We start from the raw sequence: 24,164 nt of genomic DNA on the forward strand, positions 1-24,164 counted from the left end.
TAACAAAAACAGGACAACAAAAACTTTTGTTTTCTGAGACAGTACTACAGACCCAAACCTCTATCCTGTTTTATTTACCCCCGCCAACCCACCCTCTGTAAAGACCCCCCTCCCTCCCTAGCATGAAAACTCAGCGGATTATACTGTACTTTCACGCTTCCATGTGTCACATCCAGCCATTTTCTGGATGGGAGCCATGGAAAGGAAACTGTGGAGCGAAATACACTGCTCTATAAGGATGGTGGGTCTGGTGTGTACGCAAACACTGTGCCAGAAGGACTCTTTACACAAAGAAGTGCAGAAGGCTATGGTGGAAGTGTGCAAGGTAAGGGCCAGCCATCCTGGGTGTATGCATGAACTGTATGTATTTGTTTGCAGTTAGTAACATGTGAGCTGTGCTGCAAGTGCGCAATATTTTTTGAAAAGAGTGCAGTACATGGGGTACGGCGGAAAACAAAAAACAACTTTGCAGTTTACACGGTAAGTAGCAGGCATCCTACTGTTGTGCATGCATTGTGTGTATGATATCATATGATGTGGAATTGTATGCTACGGCATTTGTAATGCGTCTACACACACATCTAGCAAAGCACAACGAGGCAAGGGAAGGGGAAACAGAGACAACGACCCTACTAGGCCAGGTGGGGCTTAGATCGCCCAAGTGCATGGGTGGATGGAGGAGAAGGTACAGCACATGGGAAGAACAAATGACAATAAGTAAAAATACGGGCCAATTGTGCCAAGTGCATGGATGAGTGCACACAACAGGTGCTGGATGCACTGTTAGTCATACAGAAAACAGTGCAGGGTTTGCTAGAAAGCCAGTGCAGGGGTTCGCCTGGCGGGGGGAGGTAACATGAGTCTGACATCACAGAGTTGCCAGGTAGGGTAAGTAGTGCAGTAACAGTTTACGTCAGGCAGTTAGCCGGGGAGAGGAGCAGAAACAGCAAATGCTAAGAGAAAGGCTTTGAGGTGCTTCCGGAACCGGCGATGGTTCCCCACAAGAGGCAGGGAGGCTGTTGCAGAGGAAGGCCCCAGGCGAAAAAGCACATATACCACCAACTGGTTTTTGCAGAAGTGCCTGACCCTGAGGGAGTTGGAGACGGATGAGGGAAGAGCTAATGCACGCAGATATATAGGGAGTTAGAGTTGAAGGTATTGAGGTCCCAGGGGCCAGACGGCCTTCTGCATAAAGCAGAGTCTTCTCACTTTATTCCTAGCAGCCACTGGAAGCTATTGGCGACATTTCAGTGCAGGAGAGATACCATCCCAAGTCACGGGTTCCAGGGGGCGGAGAGTAGAAGGGGGCACATTTAAAAAGAGCCTGTTGCAATAGAGCAGCCTATGTTACACCTTTTCGATGTTGGTCTTGGTTGTAAAGAAGGAAATTATGTGGTTCTATATTTTACTATTCTTCTTCAAATCTCAGAGGTCTAGCTGTTCCACGCCGTCAACGAACGTCAGAGGCAAGCCACGTGATCACATCACGCGGTCAACTGACGCCAACGGCAAGTCACATGATATAATTTAAGGACCGAAGACTTGCTTCTCATTGCGTCGCTACTGTTGTACATGACGCTTAGTAAGTTCGAACGCTAGGACATACTTTTTCCAATTATAGAGATTCTTGTCTGTACTCACCTTTTCGCTCTTTGCCTTCTACTCAGTATTCCTTTGCAGAGCTTCCTTCCCGTGATTCTTCCGATCCAGACCTCTCTTCCAGGTTATTCTACTTACCTGAGTCATTGCCCTCATCCTCACGAGCAGCAAATATTAGGATCCCTGTTTCTATTGATTCAGTGAGTTTCTCTTTTCAGTATATTTCCCTTTCCTTTCTCGTGTTCTGCCATTCACTACTTTTCTCACTGCAGAACACCCTGGAGGATTCAGAGTACCAGTCACCATTCCTCTACGACACTGAGTGTTTGTTAATCTATGCCCGCATCTAACCAGGTTAGGATCTTCCCGTTACATCTATTCGACACTTGTTTCTGCTGTCCTGCCCTTCCACCTTCCTTGTAACTTATCTGTCTTCTCTTTACTCAGTAGAACCCAAGTCACAGTCTTCCAGAGACTCTTCGCCTAGGATCATCGTCCACCCGCAAGACCACCTATCTACACATCCAGGGTTTTATTCCCCAGAGGGTTTCCCTGGGGTTCGTGCTCCTCCCCCGCGGGAGTTACTATCCCGGGAGGGGGTTCAGGATCCTCAGGGAGGCTTTTCTTTGCGGCAGTTGCTGTTACCTTCCCGCATTCTGACCAGGTTAGTGAATACCTCATTATATATACTCATTGAGGTGGTGGCTTGTTCCCATCCTCTTGGCGAGATTGTTACAGCCTACACAGAAGTACAGCTGTCCAGACAGTGATCTTTTGAAAAGTTGCTTTTGCTTGGTACGATACATTCAATGTTGCTATTGATGGCATTTTTTTACGATTTATTTAGGAGGTGGGTTAGTGGGGAAAACATTTCGCAGCATTATCGGAAGGAAAGCAGGGAGTTCCTGTGTCGATATTACAGTATGAATAAATGAGAACGTTACAAGCACATATCACTGAAGTGCCACTTCATGGTAGGGGATGGAAAAAAAAAACACTATGCTTTTAAAGAACGTAATGGCCGTCCAGTGGCAGATACCGGGCGCAGAGGCACTTATAACAGTTATACACATAGTGCAGAAAACGTTTCCGTACCTCCATTTTGCAGTGATGGGTGCGCAAGTGGATAAATGTGGATGCACAAATCTTGCAATTTTTTACTGAACTTTCTACTGGGCGTGCTGTCCAGTGACAGTACACTAGTAAGCTGAATTTTTAATGGTACCTATGAAGTGTTGCGCTGAACTGACAGTGTTAGATGGTAACGTCTTGGATGGCATTGATGGAATTGTGTGTGCCCATTGACCCATACCCAATGAGGTCGTGCTGGACAAAAGGTAGTGGAAGAAGGACTGCTCATGCTTTACTGGGGTGCAGCCCTTGCGGTACTTTGGGCACCGCACGTGCCACAATCTGCGCTTCTTGCATTGCTATCCAATGGACATGAGACTTTCGGGATTATCCAATCAGGTACTGTGGGTGTGGTTCACAGGAAGGGCCGGTCAAACTGCTGTACATTATACTGTGCGTAGTGAGGCAGGGTGACATGGCGAAACCCATTGTGTTGCCTATAGGTGATGCCTTTCTACTAGATCTGCACAAGTATGCCCTGGAAAGAAACTTTGATGGCAATTTCGGGTTGGAAGGAGTGGTCACATTGTGGAACAGTGTCTACAAGCGCAGTTTTGCAAACAAAGATGCACTTTGCAAAGACCTGGCCACTTTTGCTAGAGCCGATGTTATCGTCATCCACTACAGCGGCATGCATATGGGTTACATGTCTTGTTTAGGCGTGTTCCGTTGACTGAAGAGGTTGCTAAATCTAGTGAAGAGGCTTTTTCCCACTGCGAAGGTGCTTTTCTCATCCATAACACCACGAAGAATATGGGACATTGCTCCTGGAAGTTGTTCCGAGCCAGAAGCAGGAAGGTGTCTCATCAACAGAAGCATGTATACTTTTTTGTCCGCTACTGGGATGTTCTTCTGCGACAATTACCTCATTATTTGTGGAAATGTGAAATTTTTCCAAGCAAATGGCATTTCTTTGTCGCCCATTGGTAATGCTGTTTTGTTTGCCCATCTACAAGATGCGGTGAAGAGTTAACTGTAACAGAGTCCGCACAAGAAAACACAAAATCAAATAAAAAGTGAAAAGGGTGTTTGTAGAAGCATCTAAAAAAAAAACTCTTAAGAGCCGCCCCTTACGACAAGCTCCCCCTAATCTGGTTGCAAGTTATTCCCCACGCTCAAACGCTGCACGAAAGCTGCATCCAGAGATTTTCAGGATGGCAGCGATGGAAATGGGAGTGTGGAGCCACAGAGATTGTGCAAAACGTTTCTGAGCGTGGTGTGTACGCAGAGGACTGTTGTACGGAACTGATACTTTTACATGGAGAGCTCTTCAATGTCATTGGTGGAAGTGTGTGGAACTTTTTTAACAGTATGCAATGACGGCGTGCTACAAAGAAGAAACTGGAAAGGGAAGAAGGAATGTTTCTGCTTCATTGGGACATGGCCCTCGCCGTCCTTGGAGAAACGCACGTGTGCATACTCCCATTTGCCGCTAGCTACCCATGAGATTGGAACAATGGGGACTATCGCAGCTGCGGGTGTGGGTCACAGCAAGGCCCATTCATAATTTTCTCCATTACTGTGCGTACTCAGCCGTACTGACATGGTTGCTATTAGTTGCAGACGCACTGTAGCACAGCAGATTTGGTGCACCATTACTTACTAGGTAAACCTATGTGGCCTGCTACTCTGTTCTGAAAAACTGCAAACAGATTGCACAGCGCCTTTGGGGGTGTGCCCTTTTGTAGGGTTACTGTGGACAACTTTCACCCGAAAAGCAGGCCTACATCGTTCCAAAACATACATACATGTGCAATGGCACATTTGGTGTGTTTATAAGCATGTACTTTCCGAAAAACACTCCGTACATTCCTCAACCCTGCACATTGCCGCTGTTCGAATTCCGCCTCCTGTCCCCGAAATAAGGGCTCATGCGCAGCGTGGGTGCAGTCGCATGGTTACGTCGCCACTGTTCTCCTTTGGGATGGCTGTCCGCTGGATGCGTTTTGGGCGGAATACGTTGTGCGTACGTGCATTGGTGTCCTATGCACACCCTTGCCTCTTCTCTACTGACTAAAAGTGCGCCAAAAGTGCGCCAAACATTTAGGGAGACATTGACTATTTATAGGGTACAACAGGTGGAATGTTTATCTGTATAGCTACCTGTAGGATGTGGGTGGACGCCCCGACCTAATTAACGTTCATTTGCATATGCTGCACAGTGGCAAAGTTACTAGGACACAGAGGTACTTGCACTACGCACAAACGTCCGGTCCCACACGCATTGATAGGTGGTGGACAACATGCGGAGCCTGCTGGCGGCATACGGATGCCTCCATTGTCATTGTGGATAGGCCAGACAGCTGCAGTGTCCATAGGACACCTACCTTTTTCTTAATTGTGGTTATTGCAACAAGGACTGTTACCCACTGAGTCAGAACCCCATTTCAGGTTAAAAAAAAGATTACCACACAAAAAGTCAGCAACATTTTCATTATTACTGTTTCCTTGTACACATGCATACACTCCATTTGGAAAGGAAGGGGTAGCACAAGTACTTATTGTGGGGAAATGGGGATTTGCACAACTTGGTTATGAGGGGAGCAAGAGATTGATGTACCACTGTAACGTCTCCCATCACACAGATCTTGATGGGATGGTGGGCTCCAACATGGGGAAGGAGTACACGTGCAGGTGTGTCGGTGCGGTTTCATTTTGTCCAAAATATATTGTTGTATGCAATTTTTAAGGCGGCACATTTGTTCACCAATTTGGCTTTCAGGCTGTCCATTTTCCTAGGCACAGAGTTTCTTTCCTTTCCTATGCTTGTATGCTGTTGTGGAAAAGTTGCCACTTGTACTGCCTTGCTTTCCTTTCCAATATATTCCTTTACCGAAAAGAGAATGTGTTTGGTGTACATGTAGCAATATATATTACATAATTTATGGTTCACACTACTGTGAGTATCAATGGGGTTATTATATTTAGCCATTGCGTCATGAGGGAAATGTTCTTCCTGCCACTCTAAGGTCCTTGCCATTGCTCCATTACAGCAAAGACAAGTAATGCTTCTGTAATATTGTATGCTGCAGCACCTGTGCAATTATTAGACAAAGTTTTGTGTCCTTACTACATTGTAATGGGGTTCTGGTCTTAGTACTTTCCAGTCCTTACTCTGGCCGTTCGTTCGTTTGTTCGTTCATTCGTTGTTCCCATTTACAGTAGCAGTGCAGTAAGATTGTTGAAGGCAGACGTCACTTCTGTTGTTGATCTATTCCGTTATGGTGTACTCCCTATGCCTCTGTCCTGTTTGCTGTACACAATTTGAAAACCTACTCTATTTTCCCTTGCAATTCTTGTACATGGTGCTGTTTGTATATGTTCTTTGAGTTTGATGATTGGTGCCACTATGTAAGATAGCAGCTGCCTTCATGAGCAGGTTGGATGCCACCAGTTCTGCGGAAATAGATGCATAGTCTGCGACTGCTGTCCGCATTAACATGGTGCCAGCACTTTCACTATGTTGCACAGTGCATCTTTACACACTAAGGGTATCCTGCTAAAAAACAATGAAATTCACTGACAAAAAATGTGAAAAGGGACGTCACAGTTAAGTTGCACTAGTAAAAACCTATGCAATTCAATGGACAAACGTTGTCACAGGGACGTTATGGTTACAGGTAAAACCGAAAAACCCCAGAAATTTGCCAGTTATGGTAAGCTAAGCAACCATAACTCACGCTACCACTGTGCACTGCAAGGAATAACACCCATGACATCAAAGATGACATCACAAATGTGATGCCAACGCAAGCATCACAGAGGACCAGTGGGTTTCGGAGATTCCTAACAAAACGGACAGACTTTCGAGCCTAGAAAAGCAGCAAAGGTTATGGGAACCAGACAAACACGAAAGAGATAAAAACAAGCCTTTCAGAGGGCCAGGGGACTTTGGAGAGTCCTGAGAAACTGAGAGACAGTCCGAACTGGAGAAAGAGAAAACCTGGAGGGTTACAATCATTAAGTATCATATCAGAACATTGTCACGCCCGAGTCGGAAACTGTATCGTATGAAGAAAACCTTTCTTACTGGAAAGAGGGTAGTGTATGGAAGAAAGATTTAGCACAACAGAACCTATCGAGAGTCTGTGAACTGTGTTGCGAGACATTGACAAACCTTTAACACCTAATTAGATTAAGAAAACATGTTCTTCCTGGAAAGAGAAACGCGTATGGAATTGAGATTTCGAATACAGGTTGTAAACTGAGTTACGACAAACTGACAAACTTTTAAAACCTCTTGTAGAAAGAGATCCAAGTGATTGGGCAAGGCAGAAGCCCAAAGATAGAGGCTATTGCTTATTTCTTTTTGTTATTTTTCTTCTAACGGGCAGGGACTAGTTAGCTAATAAGATTTGAACTAAGGATTATTTCTTTGGATTTTGGTCTTTGATGAGCATGCTTACTTTTAAGTTTGCTAGGCAGGGAAACTTCCCTCGTAGCAGCAGGATTAGATAAAAGTTTTCTTTTATTTAAATAAAACATTCTAAAAAAACACACCTTAGTCAGAGTCCTTCTTCTGTTTGTTGGTACATGGTGGTTCGGCACAGAGGAAGTGGATGGGCTTTTCAAGACTTTAAAAAAGAGTGAAAGAAGAGTGCTTGGGTAGGTGGTGGGAGGAGGAGAGTAGTAGTGGGAAGAGAGTAGTAAAGGGGAGGAGAGTAAAGGTATGGAGATGGCAGTAGTAGTGGAGAAGAGGGGTAGTGGTAACATCAAAGCGAGGCAAGAACTAGGAGGAGTGAAACATCAGAGGGACAGAACAATGGTGGGAGGAGTAAAGAAGAGGGCTGTGGTAGTAATAGTAGAAGGGAAGAGGTAAACATGGGTGTGAGTGAACCATCCTGAATCCAAAGGAGTAAGTGCAAAGCCCTATCCCAATTTACATTAGAAATACAAAGCACTGGATAGAGTAGAGACAGTTAGGAAGTCCCTTGGGGAGATTAGAAAGCCACTGTACTATCATACCATCTGCAGTATAAGATAAGCTTCTAGACAATATGAGTCAACATTCACTAGCACCAGCCAGGGGTTACAGACACCAGGGTTAGGCAGAAACCTCAAAAATAGAGCAAAAGAGATGTCCTTGGGCGACACAAAGGAAAGAAATAAAAAAAACCTTAATCTGTCTCTACGTCTGCGAGTGATTTTTTTTTCCATCTGCAGCAGCGGTCTGACCATGACTGCCCTTCACAGGATATTCAACTCCTCTCTTAGCGAACGTACTTTTCAAGACAGACTACAAACAGGGTTCATCCTCTTGAAAAAACACATCCTCAACCCACAGGATCTGGCAAACTACTGTCCTATCAGTATGCTCCCCTTTATCTGAAAGATCATTGAGAAGGTGATTACCAATCTATTTGCCGAAATTCACCAACTCTGCCTTCTTCGGGATTATCAATCCGGCTTCCACCACAGACTCAGCAAGGAGACAGCCACCATTGAGGTGGTTGATAAGACCTTGAAAATGATCAATTATGGTGCTACATGCCTATTAGTCCTCCTGCATTCTACACATTCTACCAAGACACACTACCTTCCCCCATAGTCACAGAATGGGCCTTGCAGGCACAGCGGTAGCCCTAATACCTATCTAGGAGACACCAGGCTGTCCAAATGGGTTCTCCAAAGTCGACAGGCTGCCAAGTTACCTGGGATGTGCTGTGAGAAACCAAAGGGTGTCTCACCCGCTAGTCCTCGGGGATTTGTCATCCAGGTGGCCAGGACATGGCCATCGCTTTTGGATCCAGTTCTTAGGGGTGGACCAGTGCAGGAAGATCCTCTGGGTGAGGGGTCTTCGGTGAGTGGGGGTGAGGCAGCCAATGCTAATCCATACTATTCTTTAGGACTCTCTGATGTCCCACCCCCCCCTTTCCATACAAACACTGGGCAGAGGAAGAGGGCGACAAGAGTAACAAGACTTCCTCTTATACATCGTACTGGACATGTCCCGCTAATCGGGTCAGGCCCTTTGAATACATACACCTGATACCAATTAGCTCTCCTCACACGGATAAAAGCAGAACCTATAGACACACTCTGAGCAAGGTGGAGCACGAGTATGAACAGAACTTCCGGGGCGAAGGCAAACCTACTGGAGCAGAGCGACGGACCAATTGACGAGAGCAGCGGGCCAAAAACCCCAGGAGTTCCCTACAGGAGGCCGTTGCCTCCAAAAGGCCGTGTAAGACACGTGGAGAAGGCCAGATCCCAAAGTAGAATGCTGCATTATGTTTCAAGGACACCAGCGACCCTGCCGGGTGGACGGCAGAGTTGGGGAGGCGAAGCCAAGCCTGTGGTACTAACCTTGACTCAGGAATTGAAAAACTGTAAAGACAAGAAAGAAACACACACAGCCGGTGAGTTGTCGAAGACCTGAGAGTGGTCCGGCGAAAGGAAGTTCAGTGAAAGGTGCATTATTCGTAGCGATAAAGTGAATGAACTGTAAAAGCAAAAGTGATCAAAGTTAACCGCGAGAGAAGGGGAGAGTAAAAAGATAAACATTGAACTTTGAGTCAAAGTGGTCCTGCGGAGGTCTGTAAAGAAAGCCATACACATTCCAAAGTCTTTGACATCCGAAAACGGTCTGAGCCCGACAGAGAGACCCAAAGTGTAATAAGTTTGGGGAAGGGAGCCCCCTGCAAGCATTGTTGAACTTTTGTTGTGAAATGTCTGAGCCCGACAGAGGGGGGCCAACGTGAACTTTTGTTTTAAAGAGGTCTGAGCCAGACAGAGGGGGACGGCATGAACATCTTATTGTAACATTATTTGGAAGTCTAGAAAGAGAGAATTTAACGTGGAAGGCCAGGAGGGCCTCGATCTACGTCTTGAACTGTTTTGTGTTGAAAACCCGAGCCAGAGTGTGTCATCCTGCCTACAGGGACAGCCTTACTCCGTGCTGTCTAACATGGGGAGGAGAGCTGATTCAGCCACATTTCAGAGATAGGGCAGGCATTAGGTATTGTTAGCATAGGCCATTTTGATTTGACAGACTAGACTAGGACTGTTTTATTTATTATTTGAAGGTCGAGACTACTCCCATCCTAGTTTTAGAGCAGAATAGTTTTTCCAAACCAAGAAAATTCACAAAGGTTTTACAAATTGTACCTTTTGTGTCAGTGTCATACTTGTGATACCATGCCTCCCCTACAGTGCCCCAAAACTCCATCCTCTCTGCAGTATTATTCAGTCCATACATTGAACCAGTCAACTAGGGTTGGGCGATATATCGAGTTTTGGAGATATATCGATATATTTTCAGAATCGGTATTGGCTGAGACAATATAATTAACATCAAGATATATACATTATTACATCTACAATTTTCTATTTACATTTGGATATTTACACAGCTGTGTGTATTCTCAAACAGGAATAGGAACCCTGTATTTGAACTTTATTTTGATCAATGCCTTATAAATAAAAGGTGTTTGTGACATCTCCCATTAGTTGGCGGCTTACAGCTGAGCATTTAACCCAAATAAATAATATTGGGATATATATGATGTATCGCCATTCAGCCCAAAAATACGAAGATATGACTTTTGGTCCATATCGCCCAGCCCTACCCTCAACACACTCCTAAGTGACTGACATCTGAATACACCAATACGCGGACGACACTCAGCAATACCAAAGAGTTATCGGTTGCCAGGACATCGCCCACCGCTGCACAGGCCTTACTGCCATTCAAAATGTGAAGATCCTACTTGGACATCCTACTTGGAACTTAATCTTGCCAAGACAGAAATCCTTAGCTTTCACTCAAAGGTAGCTAGACAAATTTACCCTGCAACTTACTAACATAACACTGGCCAAAGCCCTATTCAGAGGCATCCACAAACACATACAGATACCTCTGTGCAGCCTCACCTGGGCCCCTTGTTTAGAGCCTGGTCCAGACATATCTGTGCACAACTTCCGTCTTGACCCCACTCTGCACAAAGCAAGCCCATATACCCGTTGTTCCTACCTGATCCATACCTTTCTCTGCAACACCATCCATCAAATAAATCACTATCCAACACACTCTTAAAAAGGTAAATGAAAGCACAACTACAAAAGAGGCCCACCCATGCCACTTCAACAAAAGTCCTGAACCCTCTAGAAGGTCCTATCCATTACCTTTTTATAAACCCAAATCCAGACCCACTTGTCAAGGGCACATCCAGCTTCCCAATTTTAAACAGCCCAATCCATATGCTTTGCAAGGTCTCATTATCCCTCTCCAAACTGCCAAACCTATCCCAATTATAAAACCCCATACAAAACCAATCTGGCATAGTTCTAGCCTGAGATTCCTCTACAAACCCCTACACATAGAGCCTCTGAAAGGGTCTGATCCTGGTGGATTCTACAATGCCCCACCCAAAACACCTATACAAATGTACAATCCTGCCCCCACTCTGCAAAGCCCCATCCAAAAGCACTATGACAAGGTCCAAAACAGGTGCCCTCTCTACAAAACACCATCTAAAACTGATCTGCAAAGATCCAAAAGTGATGCCTTCTCTATAAGCTCCATCCATATCACCACTAACAAAGTACAATCCTGGTATATTCCCTGCAAAGCACCGTCGAAAAGCAATGACACGATCCAATTCTGCCCCCCTTGACATTGCACCTTCCATAATTTTTCAAACAAGGGGTCATGTGGACCCCCTCTACTACAAAGCTCTTTCCAGAAACCTTTCCTCAAATCTGACTCCTACACCCTGCCACCACCCAAAACCACCCCTACAGAGCCACATGACCCTTTGTTGGAGGTAGTTAGAATTCTCCTCTACAAGGACTATTATGACCCTCTGTTATAAACACCATGTGCCCCTTTCACAAAGCCCCGCACAGATACTACACTTTCACATTTCAACATACAAACCTGTTCCTAGTCCCATGGAGACTGCTCTTCACAGAACCTAAACCCCAAATGTAACATGGTTTACTACAATTCACCTCTCTGCACAAAACCATAAGAAATCGGTCCTTCTGCACAGAGACAATCGACCACTCTGCAGAGGGCCAGAAACAAATCCATGACGAAACATGTCCCTCTCTCAGCACAGGACAAATAACATCTATCCCACACTTCTGCTGCACAGGACAAATCTCTAAATACCCCCTCTGCGTAGGGAAATCTCATCCCACTCTCTGCATAGAGTATTATAAAACTTGTGATATAGAGAAAAAGGACCACTAACCTTTCAGAGAAGCAGCCCTTGACGACAGAAGAAACCCCCCTGGGAAAACTTGTCTGCCTCCGCCTGATAGAAAACAGGATACCGGAGAAAGACAAACCACCCCAGGGAAACACTCTGGGGAATAAAACCCTGTGCTGGATTGAAATCGACAGTTTGTGGCGGACGTCACAGGATGATCCGATTATTCACTGGCTGGATTCTCTCTGGCAGTATCGGCAGCACAAAGCCTAATAACGAGAATGACACAGGTAAGTTTCAGAGTGTATGAATGCAGAGAGAAGGAAACAACTATAAAGAACAGCACCTGTAGCAGTGTGAAGATGTGAAAGACTTCAGATTGATTAGTAGAGATTCTGCAGGTTTTCCAGGAACTCGTGGCCAGCCTACTGGGAGCATCAGATAAGAAAGAATAAATGTCCGGACCTGAATGAAGAAGAGATTAGCTATTAGAAAGTCACCTAGTTGATAGATTAGGTCTGTCGAGATTGAAGATTTGGCGGTCTGTACAAATATGCTCAGAGCCGAGAATAACCCGATCCGAAGTAACAGAATCCTCTGGTAAACTATAATTGTAATGGACAATGATTACTTCCCCGTTAGAGCTTGCGTGAGGTGTGAAAACTTGAACCGATAAATCCCTACCGTGAATACTGGCTTCCGAAAGTGTAAGAAGGAACACCCGCGCGGGTGAAAGCGAACAGAGGCAGGATAAGGAAAGTAATGTGATCTAGGGAATAGAAAGAAAGTTAGCAGAGTATCTAGCAGAAACAGGAAAATAGTTCCTCTAGAAAGCGCACTTACAAAGCCTCTCCGAATTGAGTAGCAATGCACATGAACCCGGTAATAGCTTGCCTATCAGTCACATGACTGCACAGCAACGATGACTCTGAAAAGGCTAGACCGGGCAGAGCAGTAGAGCAGAAGCGGGTCATCCTGACGGCCATTACAGAATGAGATGAAGCAAATGCATACCGGCGCCTGCTATGGTTCCACCATGATCATCGCCCATAACGAGTTGTGACATAGAACGAATACCCAATGCTGTTGTTTGTAAAGTACACCTGTCCCCTGGTCAAATACCCAAAAACCAACTTGCTGTGCAAGACAACAAATCCCATACTTCCCCAGCTCCCTATACAGGATAAATACCTAGGTTTGCACTGTCTGCACAGGACAAATACCTAAGTTTGCCACTGCAAATGTCCAAACACACCCTCTGCACAGGACATATCCTTTATACTGGAGCACAGGTAGTCCTCCACACCCAAATGTGTCTCTCTGCGCAGGATAAATGCTCTGGTATGACCATGTAAATCAGCTCTCCACCACGATGCTGTCTCAAGGTTCTGCCTTCCCGCTTGTGCAATGATGACAAGCTGGTAAACTGAAGGGCGCTGCAATGGCCAAGTATGCCCCACTGCACAAAACACATTCCCCCCCCCCCCCCTCTGCTGCTCGGCAGGCCAAATCGCCCGTCTGCTAAGGTGACCAGACGTCTCAATATTGCCAGGACTATCCCAGAACTGGGATCACTCTCTCTCCTGCTCGAGAGTTTTTAAAATTAAAAACCATGTCCCAGTTGATAGTGGGCAACACTTATAAATCAAACAAGCATTGGAGTACTTTACATATTTTCCCATATAAGAATAACAAGATCTCTGACTTCGCACGGTGGGAGCAAAGATCCAATCTTTCAGGTACTCATCACACGCATTACCTGATATTGCCACAAAGGCTGGTTACAAACTGAATACATAGGAAGGCCTGTAGTATTAAATGGAACAATCACAGCAAAAGTGCTTTTATTAATGATTCAATTACAGAGATACAACCACACTGCACCAATGGGCCCTCAATATTGCATTTAATTAAGCAATATGACAAGGCGAAGCAACTTCTAAACCAGCCGACACGTGTTTCGAGCGATGCTCTTTTTCAAGGCTTATGTTCCTGCTAGATAGCATTCCACACTAGGAAAATAGTGGAAAAAGTGTGGGTGAATACCTGAGGCTTATTCTGTGAAAAGTCGCTGTTGCGCAGTCTAATTAGTGCTTTGCTGGCCTTTCAGCTGAAACAGATGCCGTAGCTGAAAGGCCAGCAAAGCACTAATTAGACTGCGCAACAGCGACATTTCACAGAATAAGCCTCAGGTATTCACCCACACTTTTTACACTATTCCCCTAGGGTGGAATGCTATGTAGCAGGAACATAAGCCGTGAGAAAGAGCATCGTTCGAAACACATGTTGGCTGGTTCAGAAGTTGCTTCGCCTTGTCAAATTGCTTAATTAAATGCAATATTGAGGGGCTCATTGGCGCAGTGTGGTTGTATCTCTGTAATTGAATTGTTTTGTTTTCAAGAACTTTAAGCAGAGGCTCCACACCTGACAACCGCCCACAGCCAGTGCCCACTTAAATGTAAACCCATGTGCACCTAATTTGTAGTTACAAGCGCTGGGATTCCAGTTCTTTTCTGCTTCTAGTAGTTTTCTACTCCTTTATTAATGACATATTTACATTCTAAATCGCACATTTTATATGCTGGATAGCAGTCCAGTCATAGAAATACTGTGCAAAGAGGGGTTTTGAGTGTGCGCCTTTGTAGTACTTTTATGTTTGTGGCCGTACCTGTTTTTTATGTTGCAAATCTGGTCACCATACCCTCTGAACGACAAAGCAATCCAAAAAATAACTTTACACCTCTCTGTAAACTGTTATGCTGTAAATTGGTACCCAAATGTTCCCCTCTGTACAAGATAAACAGTCAAGTATGTCCCACTGTACAAAACACATCTCCCCTGTGTTGCACGTAACAAAGCCCCAACAGGACAAATAAAGCCTCCCCACGAGAAAACAAAAAAAATAACTATGAGTATTAAAGTAAACTGGTATACTGGAAAATCGCTTGGGAACGGAGGAATGACCGAGCTCATTCCCAATGCACAAAAACCACCCTCTTGCACATAACGAATCCCCAAAATACACCGAAACAGCCCCTCCTACCGGTAGGTCAAATCGCCCCGCTACACTATAACTTTAAAACTTACTGTTGAAAAAATTCGCATGGCAACGGAAAAAAGACGTTGCTCACTCATCAATTCTCGGCCCCGATGCTGGCTTCAGCTCAGAACTTCCCCTCTTAACCACGAGGCTGCGTCAGCCTTCCCGCTCGTGCCACTCCTTTCAAAGACGTCGTTGAAGTGCGGAACCTGCAGCACGTGACTTCCCGGACACGCCCGAACGTGCCACCCACGTGATGACGAGGAGGTGGAGCAACCGGAAGCAATGCAAAGGTCCGTTTCTCAGATGGGAACTACTGGACGCTACCTTTGGGATAGGCAAGGCTGCGTTGCAAAGCTAATCCACAATTGGGCTATGTGTCTGCGGGTCAACTAAAACATAATTCCAGGTGCGTTATATTGACTGTCATTGAAAGACGTCTAAGTGCTTGTGTTGTGTAAGCCTGACTTCAGCGGAGGCTTAGGGGGGGGGGGGAGTTATTGCCCATTTTGGCCAAAAACTTGCTGATAAAGTTCCATGGTGAGGGGTGCACGTTAGATATCTTTCAAGAAAGCATTGTGACCTGGAACTTTGGTTTCATTGTCTTAGTTGAAGTTATTCAAGACCGCTACCTCAAGAAAGCATTCTTCCCAGTGCTGGATGTTTGATGACTTTGTGACATAAGTCTTCTACAATTTACAGTGAGCCTCAACCAATATTCAGCAATGCAATAGTTGTCTTTGCAGAATCACGCATAGATGTAAAAATATACTTTATTTAGATTGTGGCCCTCCTTTCATTTTAGTTGTATTTTATGACTTCAAAACAGTGATTGAGTCCAGTGCATTCCAAATTCATAATATGTTTAGTAACTGGGCGCATAGACATGGTGAACAACAAAGTTACATAGAAGTTGCGCATACGCCATACAGTACGTAGCAAGAGAACTGGGTTACACAGTGGTTCGTGACAAGGTTACAGAATGCATTACAAAGTACTTTGTATGTGTGTAGGACTTGTATTCTTACTGTGATTAGAGCCATGTTTTTACTTTAGCTCTGAAAGCCCGGAATGATTCTTCACCCCTGATTATCATGGGCAGTGCGTCCAGCATTTTGCTGCTAGTACAGGGAAGTTAGATTCCCCCTTGCTGTTTTCAGGTTGAATTTGGGAATGTTCAGTTGGTGCATGTAAGGTGTTCTGGTGGGTCTGGACAAACTGTGTCTGGAGAATTTGTCAGATAAGTATCGCGGGGAAGTCAGCGAGAGGCATTTATGTGTGATGACAAGCAATCTTAGTTTGATTCTGTATCGTGTGGGAAACCAACGGACGTCCTTGCTAATGGTGGAGATGTGTGCCTTGCGAGGAAGGTTAAGGGCACATCTAAGGGCATTATTCTGAAGGACCAGCAGTCTGTGATTAGTGGAACCCAAGAAAAGAGTGTTACAGTAGTCTAGTCTGGACAATATCAATGCTCTGGCTAGTGTAAGGCAACTGGTGGTTGAGAGAAATGGCTTACAGGCATTCATTAATTTGTTAGTGTAGGCCATGGATGAGATAGTGGCGTTTATTTGTTTTTTGAGTGATAGTGTCAAGTCAAGATACACATCTAGCGCTTTGACTTCTTTTGATACTTTAATGATATTGCTGTCAATGGGGAATGATTGGTACCTGAGGTCCAATTTGTTAAGTCGAGCCTGGGAACCTACTATGAGTGGTTCTGTCTTGTCATTCAAGCAGAGGCTATGGGTTGCCATCCATGCTTGAATTTCAAGGTAGATTTCATTGAGTTTTGCAACATCTTTCTCATAATTCCCAGTGAGTGTAATGAGGATCTGGGTGTCGTCCGCATAATTTGTATACGTGACGCCCAGTTCGTCAAGTTGGTCAAAAAGGAGCTTAGAAAAGTTGTAAGAGTGTGGTGGGAAAATACCGGAACCTTGGGGTACTCCACATTGGATTGGGACAGGGTCAGCTGCAGCCACCGGTGCAAAGACCCTAGTCAACCTATCGGAAAGGAAGGACTGAATCCAATTGGTGGCATTTTGTGAGAATGTGGCAGCCGAGAGAGGTGTTGTGTGAGAATTTGGTGGTCAACTAACTCAAAGGCTGCAGAAAGATCCAACAGGCGCAAGATGGCCAAATTGCCCTATTCTTTGGCTTCATCCATTTAGATTTCTAGATCCAGGAGGGCAGTTTTGGTCCCCTGCCTAGGTCTAAAGCCAGATTGTTGCAGGCCTAGGAGATTGTCTTCCAAATGTTGTTGTATTTGGAGGTATGCCATTCTGTCTAGTATTTTAAGGAGAAAGGGGACGGTAGTAATGGGCCTATAATTAGTAGGTTTGTTAAGGTCTAGGTTGGGTTTTTTGAGGAGAGGTAAGACCCACGCCTCTTTGAGGTTGTTGGGAACAGATGAGTTTTTGAATGAGGAGTTGATGAAGGGGGTTAGGTCTTTATCCCCGTCCTTGATGACTGAGGCAGGACATATGTCGCCTTGGCAGTTGGAGGTTTTAAGGCTGGCAATTATGTTAATTACTTCATCCTCAGCTACTGGGGCGAGGTGAAATGGTGGGCAATCGGGACTGGTGGAGTTTTTTTTAATGTTAGAGTGGTCTTTGGTGGCAAGGCTAGCTTTTTTGCATCAATCTTAGCTTGTAAGAGAGCAATTTTATTCGAGAGTGCTTGTTGAAAATTATGACACCAATCTTTATCCTTTATACAGTCATCTGTGGGGGGGGGGGGGAACAGGCGATTCCAATTCTCTTAGGATGAAGAATAATTCTTTCGTGCCGGATTTGGCGTTATGTATTCTCAAGTTAAAGATCTCTTTTTGGTGTTTGTGATGGCAGTTTTGTAAGTGGCTGCTGCTCAAGCGAACATGTCTTGGATGTGTGAGACGGGGCTTTTCTCCAATTAGATTCCGCTGTTCTTTTAATGTTGCAGAGATCTTTTATTTCTGCGAAGAACCATTTATTTATGTGGGCTGCTGGTTTAGGCTTTCTTAATTTAAGTGGGGCTATTTGATTAAGTGCCTGTTCCAACGTATCGTTATAAAGGTTAACAAGAGCAGCTGGATTAGAGTTAGAGATAGGATGGTTGGCATTGGAGATTGGGTTTAGTAGTGGTGTTAGATTCTCTATAGTGATATTGCGTCTATTTCTGGTTGCGGTTTGTGATGTTGTGTAGGTAGGTGCACATTTGGGCAGGTCTTTGGGTATGGAGAATGTGATAAGATGGTGGTCTGTCCAAGCGCAGGGGGTGATGTCAATCAATGATAGGTTACACTTGGCGTCAGTTAACCAATCCAGGGATCTCCCTTTTGAGTGTGTGGGTTTGGTGATGTGTTGTGTAAGACCTGAATGAGTGATGGTATCTATGAGTAGGATAGTGTTGGTATCGTTAGTCTTTGAGGCCCAGGTTAAAGTCACCCATAACGATGATTTGCGAACCCGGTTTAGTGTTGGCGGTCAGTAAGTGGGCGATGTCCTCTTCGAAGGAGGAGATGGCGGCAGGTGGTTTATAGATGAGGTGTAGAAGTATAGTACGGGTGTGAGATATTTTGATAGAGAGGGGTTCAGCGGATGGTAAGCCAGTGTTGGTGACTTCTCTGATGTTCAGGTTGGTTTTGGCGATAATGGCCACTGCTCACGCCCCCCTATCCTGGATTTGCTATCAGCTCAGATAATATTGTAGTTCTGTGGGATGGCAATTGAGAGTGCCGGGCCGGCTGCAGGATGGAGCCATGTTTCTGTGACCGCGAGGAAGTCTAAATGATTAGCAGTGATCAGGTCAGCAATGTTCTGAGAATGGGCTGCCAGGAAGCAAGCGTTAATGAGGGTGGCTTTAATAGTAGTGGTGGTAGGTGTAGTGAGGTCATCTACTGGGATATCTACAGCTATGAATAGATTGTGGCTATTGGGAGCGTTTGCGGGTGTCAACAGTGCTTTGTTACTTCTGGTCTGGTGGGTAGGCATCCTGTGTTGTTTGAGTTTAGGGCTGGTGCGTGACCTTAGTCTATTGTTTCTCAGGCGAGTAGGACAAGCAACAAGATGAATAGTATTATTGATTAGATTAAAGCGAGATCCTAGTCTAGTGTTTCTTAAGAGCGTAGGGCATGGGACATGTTCATTTATACTGCGCACCACTGACATTTGCATGGTCTCCAGGCACTCACGTGGTTCTCTAAGAAAAGTGGGTAAGGGTTGGTTAATGAGGGGTAGGATAGAATTTGGAACTGGTGTGTGTGATTTCTTGGTGTGCTTTATGTGCACTGGGCTTGTATCCATAAGGGTGTTCAGTGTCTGAGTTGTGCAGGTATTGGGTTTGTAGAATGATTAGAGATCGTGTGCACGTTTTTGGGTGGGTGGTTTCTCTAGGCCTCAGGGCATGTATAGTACGTGAGGGTGTGGATGCGTGGGGTGGCTAGTTGGTTTCATGTGATCTTTGGGCGTTGAGTAGTTTTATCGGTTCTTCATTCTGTATTGTTTGTATTGGTCCTGGGGTATGGTTTGTGGAGTGGTGTCTAAACTAAATCTAAACCAATAGATGAGTACAATTCTGGTGTGGCTAAATTCAAAATATGCGGATGCCAAAACAGTATGGGTCTAGTGTGGGTAAATTCTAAAGCAGTGTTGACTAAATCAGTACAATTCTTGTGTGGCTAAATTAAATTCAAAAGCAACGGGGTACAGTTCTAATATGGTAAAATTCAAAGCAGCGAATACCAAATTAGTGCAGTTCTAGAGTGGCTAAATTCTAAAGCGATGTGGCCCAAATTGGTCCAAATTATATTGTGTCTTGGGAGGATAGCTCAGCGCTATATAAATACAAATGGACCAATCCACGCTGCACCCATAGCAAGCATGCGGGATATTAAGTGGGCTTCTTCTGTGCGACTCAGGTAGCCATCATGTTGCAGCTGGCCCTAAGGAGAAGTGTTCCTCACATTCTGGAAAGGTGCTAAAGACCAGTGGCAATCGTAGAGTCAAGGGGCTCCCTCATTATTGATGAGCCAAGACTTCAGTTTAGCTGATACTGCAAACAAAACCTAACCTATGAGGTTGTAGTTATACATTTCAGATTTTTCATAGCTCACCTGTGTATGAACTATGTAGATGTACTGCTTGTCAATATCTATTTTCCCAAATTTCAACTCTGCTAAAATGACATATGCACTCTCAAACGTATTGATTTCTTTCAGTATCCAGAATCTATTGTTGGCCTACATTTTATCCTGGGCATGTGGCCTGATGCCAACTCTCCGACCTGAGTGGATAAAAGAAAAGACAAAACCGCCTGGGAGACAGTTGCACGATGGACTGAATGTGTCAGATCTAGCACCTGTGGAGAGGGATTGCACTTTATTTTCAGCCACTCACAATATTTTCTGCATTGACCCTTTTCTGTTTAACTCAATTTTGCAAAGGGTTCATGACATGTGTATGGATAACGGACACCTTTCTGACCATTCTCCATCAACTTTGAAAATGGTCCTGGAAGACCTAGGCAAAGCTCTCATCATGAAGCTGAATGCCACAGGGCTAAAATATGACACTTGCGACCAAGATCGAATCGCTGAGAATTGAACTACATGCAGGTATCGTGCAGAATACACAAGTGGAATGGCAAGCCGTAAAAACTTGCATATGTGGGAGCTTCATAAGACCTTGTGCAAAAAGGATAAAGAAACCCAGAAGGCACAAGCTAATCTAGAGAGGGAAAGAATTGAAAAGGCCGGGATAAGCATTTGTAGACACATTTAAAGGGAAAAATTGTGACCTGCAAATATGACTAATACAGCAGAAGCAGACAACTCTCTTCTTCATGGGGCAGAATACTGGGATGGAAGGGATGGGGGTGGCTACCTACTGGCAGAAATGCAAAGGAAAATCCGAACTACATTACTTTGCTGAGTGCTGGTACAGGCAGGCAGTTACATTAGTGAAAATATCTCCAGGCCGCCAACTGGGCTGCATACAACAACACAAATGCCCAGGCACTGATGACTTCCCATCTGAGTTTTACCAACCATTCTTTCGTTTTCCCACAAGTTCTGCACCATTGTACAATGATGGCAACAACACTGGATGCTATGATAAAGCATCTAGAGTAGCCACAATAAAATATATTTTGAAGTCAGGAAAAGACTCAGAAGTGTGTTGATATATCCCTCATCAACGCCAATAGTTAAGAGATACAAGGAGACTTGAAAGTAGGATGCAAGAGGGTCTTCAACCCAAATCTGGCCTCCTTTGTGAAAAACCGGAAGGCTTACCATCACAGCAGATACCACCCAAGGTATCAATGTGATCACTGAGAAAAAATGTCAAACGAAACTACAGAAAGAAATGTCTGCACGTTTCCCTGCAATTCTATGCAGGGGAGACTCCTTCCCCATACTCCGTTCATGCACTATTTTTTTAAATTATCCTATTACACCCCACCCTCCAACATACAATTGCGTGGAAATGTGCTTTTCAAAATTCAGTATTTTCGTCTTTTAAATTTTCTTCAGCTCAGTAATTTATTGATACCCCTCCAAGTGTTCAGCACTATTCCCATAAGAACTTGTTGGGGACCCTCCTGAGTATGGACGCCATGTAGGCATTCAACAATGTCAGCTGGCCGCTCCTCTTGAAGACACTTAACTTTATCAAATGAGATGTTTGCGAGCCAGCTAAAGGTCTCTGAGGGATCCTCTGTGAGTGAATGTAAAAAACCTTCTGTAGAACGACATTTCTGTAGAATCTGTAACTAAACCAGAGTATCCATTGTTCCGATTCCTCTGGTCCCGTGCCTAGAAGTGCTGGTCATGAGAAGATGTGTTTAAAAAGCCTTAAAATGAAACCACGGTCACTGAAAATTCTATGGCATGTTCATGATGATGCATTTCCTAGAAATCAAGGGTAAGAATTGCCCAACAGAGATCATGCATGGATTTGTTAAATGGTCTGGATCTTAAAACAATTGGAGAACATCTGGAATGTCTGTTGGAGGACAACTAAAGGATTGGATCAGAACTGATGAATTGTTCAAATTGGCACTTTTTAACTATATAGGGATCATCTTTTCAAATGACATGCATAGAATAGTTATGTTAATGTTAAAGGATATTTGTATTGCGCACTATCGCCACCGGAGTGGTCCCCTGGCGCTCTGGTGGCTCTGAAAAGGGGGACAAGTGGGATTAGTTAGTGGGGAATAAGCTGGAAAAGTGCAAGAGAGCAGTGATGTGCGCTTGGCAGCCTCAGCCCGGTGGGTCAGTTGGCTGGGCTTGGGGTGTTTTTCGGTCTGTAGTCGTTGTGTGCTGTTGTGCAAGTCTATGTGTGGTTTGTTTTGTTGTTGTAATGTAGTGAAGTTTGTGCAGATTGCTGTATTTAGGCTTGTGGTTGTGTTTGTTAGAGTTTGGGAGGTGTATGCAGAGGGCTGAAGTTGTTAGTGCATTATTTAGTTGGCATTGCTGGCCTTGCAGTGTCAAGGTGTGATGCCCGCTATTCCTTAGGATGACATATAAGTGTGGCACATGGTAACATTCACCTTTCTATCTAGAAGTGACGGAAACTAAAGTTAGGATGACATCCAAGTGTGGCACATGCTAACATTCATATTTCTATCTAGATGTGATGAGGGCTAAAGTTAAAGATGACATCTAAGTGTGGCACTCAAACAGATTTACTAATTGCATGTATTAGACATTATCTAGAAAGGTGGGCCATCTTAAACCTGGACTGCTGAGGGTGCATTTATTAAATTATGATGCTACCCAAGCTATTGTGTATATATCACTAATCTTCAAAAAATCTGTCTATGACCGATGTCCTCAAGAACAAACCAACTCCCAGATGATGTTCAAGGGTATTTCCAATTCAACAATGGGCCTAGTGGCGGTCCCTAGCTCCCTCAAACCTAAGGATGGGCAGTCCCACCATAACCCAGGCTAAACTCAGCCGCAGATGGTACTTTTCGATCGATCTCCCCTGCTATGTCTATTGGTGTTGGCCTAAAGACAAACGCCTTCTCCATCTAGACTACTTCTGGGAACAATCTAGGTGACGCCTATTCGGGGACCCCGGTTGGATAGTGTCTTCCAATTTGGGCCCACACCTTATCTTCCACCCCCTACAATTACTTTCCATGCTGTTCTACAATCTCTCTCTGCCCCAGATCTGCTACTCTCCTCCTATCCTTTTCTCTTCTCCCTCTCTTGATTCTGTCCTTCCGCTAGTATCTCTCGATATACCTACTACTACTCTCCTGTCTCGACACCTTCCACATGTTAGTACAAATTTTACACTCGGTCCTCCCACCTCCGCACCACTACTCCACCTCCACACCCCACCTACTCTCATCTCCCATCACTCCTCTCACCTTCAGACTGCGACGACTACTCTGTCCCACCTTCTTTCACTCCCTCAGTCACGCGTCGCTTACTCCCTACTCTCCTATCATCACCTTCACTCGCACACTGTACACGTACAACACTTCTTTTTCACCAGCCTATACCTCAACGTATCTATAAACCACCTCCACACTTCTTTCCACCGACCTTCCTCCTTCTGGTTACTTAGTCTTCTTCTTCCTTCTTCTCAGGCCTCAACCAAATGGCACACACCTTCCTGTTGTCCCTTATATCCTCTCACTCCTGCATCCATTGGTTCTTTCTTTCTGGCTCCCCGGGTAATCTTTCTCTGCTTATGAGGTGTTGGACCTCAAAACACATATATGGGGGTCTATGAGGGTTTAAGTCCTTGGTATGGCAGTCTGTTAACGGGAAGCAGTTGCTCTGTCTTGAATGGCTGCCATTTTGTGTCGAACCGCTGCTTCATGGCTCTGGGGGCAGGTAAGCACGGTTGCTGTAAGGAATGGATGGCAGTAGTCAACACAAGTGTTGACACTTGGTTGGGGTGTGGCAAGCGGCCATGGTGTAAAGCTGCTCTTCTTGAAAGCTCCCACATGACTGTGATCCTGGCGCCATGGGATGCACTCTGCCCTGCAAACCTCAACCACCGATACCGGAGCACAGCTGGAGTCGGTGTGGGCTGACCATGGCAAGAATAGCGCTGAGCCGACACATAGCGGAGACCGGTGGCTGATGTGGAGCGAACAGGCCACTGGAGTGCAGCGGCTGGTGCACACGCAACAGCGGGAACCGAACCGGAGACTGCTGGGAAGGTGAGACAGCTGTGGACCCCCTGCGCCTATTACCCCTCTTTGTCTTCTTCACTGCGTCACCACGGCAA

General features: G+C 45.0%; 1 protein-coding gene and 1 long non-coding RNA gene across 2 annotated transcripts in view; one reads left to right on the top strand and one right to left on the bottom strand.

Moving 5' to 3' along the window:
• The window catches only part of LOC138569225 (uncharacterized), a 154,635-nt gene extending 139,516 nt beyond the window's left edge, over positions 1-15,119 (bottom strand). The window contains exon 1 of the long non-coding RNA XR_011303178.1: positions 14,973-15,119. This is a non-coding gene — a long non-coding RNA (uncharacterized lncRNA). The remainder of the gene's footprint in view (positions 1-14,972) is intronic.
• A 68-nt stretch (positions 15,120-15,187) lies between these two features.
• The window catches only part of WDR24 (WD repeat domain 24), a 199,894-nt gene continuing 190,917 nt past the window's right edge, over positions 15,188-24,164 (top strand). Inside the window, exon 1 of the mRNA XM_069647019.1 lies at positions 15,188-15,334. The gene's annotated coding sequence lies outside the window, so the exon portion shown is untranslated. The remainder of the gene's footprint in view (positions 15,335-24,164) is intronic.

This window comes from Ambystoma mexicanum, chromosome 2q (assembly GCF_040938575.1).
Source record: "Ambystoma mexicanum isolate Mex_15411 chromosome 2q, UKY_AmexF1_1, whole genome shotgun sequence".
Lineage (NCBI taxonomy): Eukaryota > Metazoa > Chordata > Amphibia > Caudata > Ambystomatidae > Ambystoma > Ambystoma mexicanum.